Genomic DNA, 5,805 nt, shown 5'->3' with positions numbered 1-5,805 from the left:
GTGGCGGACAGAGCTGAGCAAAGCGAAAACCGCAGACGCGGCGGACAGAGCTGAGCAAAGCGAAAACCGCAGACGCGGCGTACAGAGCTGAGCAGAGCGAAAACCGCAGATGCGGCGGACAGGACTCTGTTCACACGGAACAGACTAGAAGGCAAAGGCAGAACCAGATACCCACAGGGTACTTGCAGAGAAGTAGCGAGTGGACCACAAACTCACAAACGGAAGTACAGTGACAACGAGCAGGAGTTAGGTACGAGTTCAGACTCTGCAGAAAAAGGAATGGAACGGACATAGAGAAAAAACAGGTAAAAGATAGGAGAGAGTTCAAACTGGAACTGAGTGTACGGAGGAGACCGACACTGCAGCGGGATACAGCAGCGGGTCTGGGAATACGGCCCCCAGAGAGGCAGGACGAACAGGCAAGGAGCCTGTTCAGACTGGCCTGGAAATACAGCCTCCAGGAAGGCGGAACGAACAGGCAAGGAACGAGTACAGACTGCAGGTTAATGTACACAGATAGGACACAGTACAGACACGGGAACTGATACCGCAAGGCAGGAGACATAGACAGGACTCAGTTCAGACACGGGAACTGATACCGCAAGGCAGGAGACAAAGACAGGACTCAGTTCAGACACGGGAACTGATACCGCAAGGCAGGAGACATAGACAGGACTCAGTTCAGACACAGGAACTGATACCGCAAGGCAGGAGACAAAGAACGGGACCCAGTTCAGACACGGGAACTGATACCGCAATGCAGGAGACAAAGACAGGACTCAGTTCAGACACGGGAACAGATACCGCAAGGCAGGAGACATAGACAGGACTCAGTTCAGACACGGGAACTGATACTGCAAGGCAGGAGACAAAGAACGGGACCTGGCACCTTCAGAGTGCAAGCACACACTGAATGAAACACTATGCTCAGGCAGGGATAGATGGGAGCAGCTGAGCTATATACCAGGTGACAGACAGCAATAGGCTGAGGACGCACAAGGGGTGTGACCCACAGCAGGTACAAAAAGCAGGAAGTGATCGGGCGCCACCCTTAAGCAGCAGAAACAGACAAACAGACAGCAAGGAGGGAAGCCAGAGAGACATTCTCGACTGGAAATCAAGTGCGCGCTCTTGCACAGTGGGAGATGGACCACCATGCAAGGACGCCGCCAGGTATGTTACACAATCTCTACTTAGACAAGTGTATATATATATATATATATATATACATGAACTATTAGAAACTATGTAACTACAATTTTACTGTATAAGATTATAAATAAATATTGAGACATTGTATTACATTTTGATACAACATTATAATTACAGTTTTTCCTTAGCCACTCCCTAAACCAAATCTTCTGTCTCTCTCAAATATCTCCAGGAACGCCCTATTTAGGAAAGACATTTTTCTATCCTTCAAAATCTCAGAGAACTGCCTGTTCTTCTGTCCACATTCCATGACGTCACTGTGAGTTGGTCGTCTCACCTGTCTCTGTCCATCAGTTTCAGCCATTTTCCTTTTTAGAGAATCACAGTTCTGACTGAGAATTAACTCATTCTGTGGAGAGATGGATCTTTGCACTGGCTGACATGGCTTATAACATATATATAATCTTCTGCGTATTTGATAGAGTTCACTATGGGGATCACTCAGTCTAGGAGAGTTTGATATTGGCTTTTGGTAAGATTTTACCTTTCCTGGTTTTATAAATTTAGCTTGATTTATTTTCTTTTCACGATTCTCATGTTTTCTAACAAAATCCAGCATCTGCGCACATTCAAATAATGAATTTTTTTGTGATGCCATAACTTGGGAAACTGAATTTAGGAATTTGAATTTTTGTACAAAAGTTGTTATCATATGTTGTACTTTTCCATTTTTGATGAGAGCTTTGAACAACCATTCAAATATGGACATGAATGTATATGTACATTCCTTCCTACCAATCCTTAGCTTCTGCAGATCTTCTATGTTGGGAAAATCCTTTGTGACACAATAAAACAAATATCTTAATCTGTCCGAATCATTTTCCCATCCATTAGGAGAGTCATTTTCACAGGGCATTAAATGTAAACGTCTGGACAATGTCACAGGAATCCATATTTTAAATAATTGATTCCTCTCCTCATTGGATAAATCAAACTTATCAGAGAAGCTCTCAAATGTCTCTGAATTTCTACAGGCATGGATTTTGACATCATATTTTGGCATGATTTTGTATAATTTCAGCAAATTTTTCCTCATTTTAATTTGGAGTTGAGCCTGGGTAATTCCAGAATTCTCTGATATTTTTAGTGGCTCTTGTACGTCCGTTCCTCCTACGTCACTCACGTCTCCTCCCACATCACCTAGTATGTCGGTTTCTCGTATGTCAGTCATGTCTCCTCCCATGTCAGGTTTCTGTATGTCCGTCTCTTGGTCAGACCCAAGGTCACCTTCAGTTACAGACACGTGTCTTACTTCTTGTTCATTTTCCACATTACAGTCTGAATCAGTATCACCGTCTGACACTTCTACACTATTTTCCTGCTTAGAAATCTCTAACACAAGACTATGAAAAAAATCTACCAAATGTAGAATATTTCTCAATTTCTGTTTGTCTCTATTTACCAATTTAGAAGTTAACTGTAAATTCTGCAATTCACATTCTTTGTATAAACTGAGCCACAAAACTTCTATGTCATCTCCTACATTAACTTTGAAATTAATATTACTTTGTTTAGCAAAAGAAGAAATTATATCCATATTTTGCTTACCTTAAGATTCCTTGGCTTCTCTTTATCAGCACGTCCTGTCTTCAGTTCGTCTGATTCTTTTCCTGTGTGATTCTGTTCCTTGTTAGTACCTCTGCTTCGTGTCTTTCCTCAGTCTGTAGGTCCTTTCTGCTTCTCGTGGCAAACTAGTGAATTTACTGACACGTGAACAACAGCTGTTCAGCTCGTCAGGACTCCCCCTTGTTCACGGAAGAAATTCACTTACTTAATTTAAAAAAAAAAAAAACAGGACTGGCTGGCTCACCATTGTAAAATAAAACTCTTCCTGTATTATTTTTTTCTACTGAGGACTTCTCAAAGTATCAATATCACGATATTCTTATAAAAAATGTATCTATTTATTCTTGGATTGTCCATTAAAAAGAATCAGATTGCAGCAGGTACATACAATAATTAGTTATAAAGTAATTGTCCATTTGTCCATAATTAGCTTAATTGTTGAGATTCACCCATCTTTCCTTGGATCCTGGCTGGTAAATCATGTCTTTGTCCACCATGTGTCGAGGCCTACGTGTCATCTGCTTCTCAGCATGAAGATTCTGTGTCTTGTGGGGTGGGCAGAGCAAGAGAGCCCCTCCTTTCTGTAGCATGGACTTTTATAGCCAGTCGTATGGACACCTGTTCTACATATGGTAGTGAACCAAAAATACACACACAAATAGAGCATGTCAACTAGACACGATGGCTGAGGCATAGAACTCAGAAAAATGATTATCGATTAACATTCCAAATGAATTTCCATAATTAACCATTTAACAGAGACCGCCTGGGAATGCCAGGTGCTGTAGGCTTTTGCTTTTTCCTTCCTTCCACCAGCAGGGGGCACTCTCTTCTATGCCTTTTTTCCATTCCCTTTCACAAGTGCACACATTCATTCTCTTTTCTTTTTTTCATTTGCTTTCTCTCTTGCGCTATTTCATCTCTGCAAAATACCAGCATCCTTCTGATCACCGCGGGCCTCCAGCATTGTTACTTCTTTACTTTTAATACTAGGCTCCTTTTCACCAGGACCAGAGTCTCCCGCGTGACTGGAGGCAACCACCGGTAACCCCAAGCAGAAGACCTTTGCAGGCAACACGACCCTCCCCCCTGAAGAGCAGCTCAAAGTCACTGGCAACCATCTCACCCTCTTCCTTCATTCACCCCGGGACGTCTCGCTCCGTCCCCAAGTTATGCGTCCAGCTTGCTCTTTCTGTCACATTACCGCGATGAAGGGTTTAGCCTGCAGGAGACCCTGCGCCGAGACATTTTTGAAGACACCTGATGCAGCGGGTGAATCACTGCTAAACAAACCACACCTGTAGGGACGGCACAGCCTTTGCATGGACCCTTCGGAGCCCGCCCCGTCACGTCCAGATTGGTCGCCACCAAGCGATCCTGAGAAAGGCTGGCCGGGCGATGGATCGGACAGCGTCTACTGGCCATACCACCTTGGATACGCCCGATCTCGTCTGATCTCGGAAGCAAAGCAGGGCTGGGCTCAGACAGTACTTGGATGGGAGACCTCCTGGGAACACCGGGTGCTGTAGAACATTTTGATGACGTTTTGCCCTACTGCCCAGCTCGGCTAGCATGGAACGGCGCCTTGCCGGACACCGACCTTAAGTAACTTAGATGATGGAAGCCCAAAGGCCTCTGAGCCAGTTGGCAGCTAAGTACGCTACCCCGCCGCCTTCACGCAGGCCTGACACCGAGCTCCTTGCCACGGCTAGGAGTGCTTATTGACTCCGCAGCTCGTCGTGTGGAAATGATGGCGTTAAAAGCACCCGGGGCCGTGAAGGGTCCAGGCTTTCAGCAGGTGCCCAGGGAAGGTTTTGGATGCCGGCCGTCTAGCGAGGGCCAGCAGAAGTAACATGTTTCTCTGCAAAGAAGCTTGTGTAACCAAGCCCTATGGCTGACAAAGAGCTAACCTCAGTGCAAGGAAGGCAAGGAAGGAAATGGGGAGGGGGGGGGTGATTCCTGCTAGGGCCCTGAAATCATAAAACAGGCAGGAGAGTCTGACGCATGGTGATGGAGAGGTTGTAGGGGCAGATAGGGGGTGTTGTCACGTGCGAGCACGTGTGTATGCTGGCTCGTGTGTGAGAGTGCGCTTCCTAGGTGTGGCGCGTTGCAGACAGTCAAAGGGATTGTTCCCTTTCATTAAAAGCTAATCCCCGGCTGCAGGCTATTAGAAAGCAACTAACCGCGCTCTACTCAACTCTACCCGGGTCTACCGGTGAGTCTCGCCTCTGCTCCCGGCCTGTGGCATTGGCCGTGAAGCTGTCGTTCCGTCGACAGCGCTGCAGCCGATCAGTGAGCTCAGCGGCTCTGAGTGGGGCGTTGTGTCTACAAGACCTTTTAAGGAAGCCAGCAAAAAAATTGAAGAGAAGGGAAAGCACAAAAGGACCTGGTCTTGCTGAGCACTGGAAAGGGCAGCCGGCAGCCAGACGTCAAAGTAGAAAAGCAGCAAGTGTGAGACTTGTCTCTGCCTACGTCTGCAGCACCCTGAACACGCCTGGTCTCATCTGATGTCAGAAGCTAAGCAGCGTTGGGCATGGTTAGTACTTGGATGGGAGACCGCCTGGGAATACCAGGTGCTGTAGGCTTTTGCTTTTTCCTTCCTTCCACTAGCAGGGGGCACTCTCTTCTATGCCTTTTTTCCATTCCCTTTCACAAGTGCACACATTCATTCTCTTTTCTTTTTTTCATTTGCTTTCTCTCTTGCGCTATTTCATCTCTGCAAAATACCAGCATCCTTCTGATCACCGTGGGCCTCCAGCATTGTTGCTTCTTTACTTTTAATACTAGGACCAGCGTCTCCCGCGTGGCTGGAGGCAACCACCGGTAACCCCAAGCAGAAGACCTTTGCAGGCAACACAACCCTCCCCCCTGAAGAGCAGCTCAAAGTCACTGGCAACCATCTCACCCTCTTCCTTCATTCACCCCTGGACGTCTCGTTCCGCCCCCAAGTTACGTTTCCAGCTTGCTCTTTCTGTCACATAACCGCGATGAAGGGTTTAGCCTGCAGGAGACACTGCGCCAAGACAT

At 46.5% G+C, this 5,805-nt stretch overlaps 2 pseudogenes; both read left to right on the top strand.

Moving 5' to 3' along the window:
* The first annotated feature begins 4,190 nt into the window (after positions 1–4,190).
* Positions 4,191–4,310, top strand: LOC141267881 (5S ribosomal RNA; annotated as a pseudogene).
* Positions 4,311–5,244: 934 nt separating this feature from the next.
* LOC141269554 (5S ribosomal RNA) lies at positions 5,245–5,363 on the top strand (annotated as a pseudogene).
* Positions 5,364–5,805: the final 442 nt, after the last annotated feature.

The sequence above is a fragment of the Phyllobates terribilis genome, unplaced genomic scaffold (genome assembly GCF_046119375.1).
Source record: "Phyllobates terribilis strain yellow unplaced genomic scaffold, ASM4611937v1 Scaffold_4__5_contigs__length_816908805, whole genome shotgun sequence".
Taxonomy (NCBI): Eukaryota; Metazoa; Chordata; class Amphibia; order Anura; family Dendrobatidae; genus Phyllobates; species Phyllobates terribilis.
This window is presented reverse-complemented; position numbering and strand designations above follow the sequence as displayed.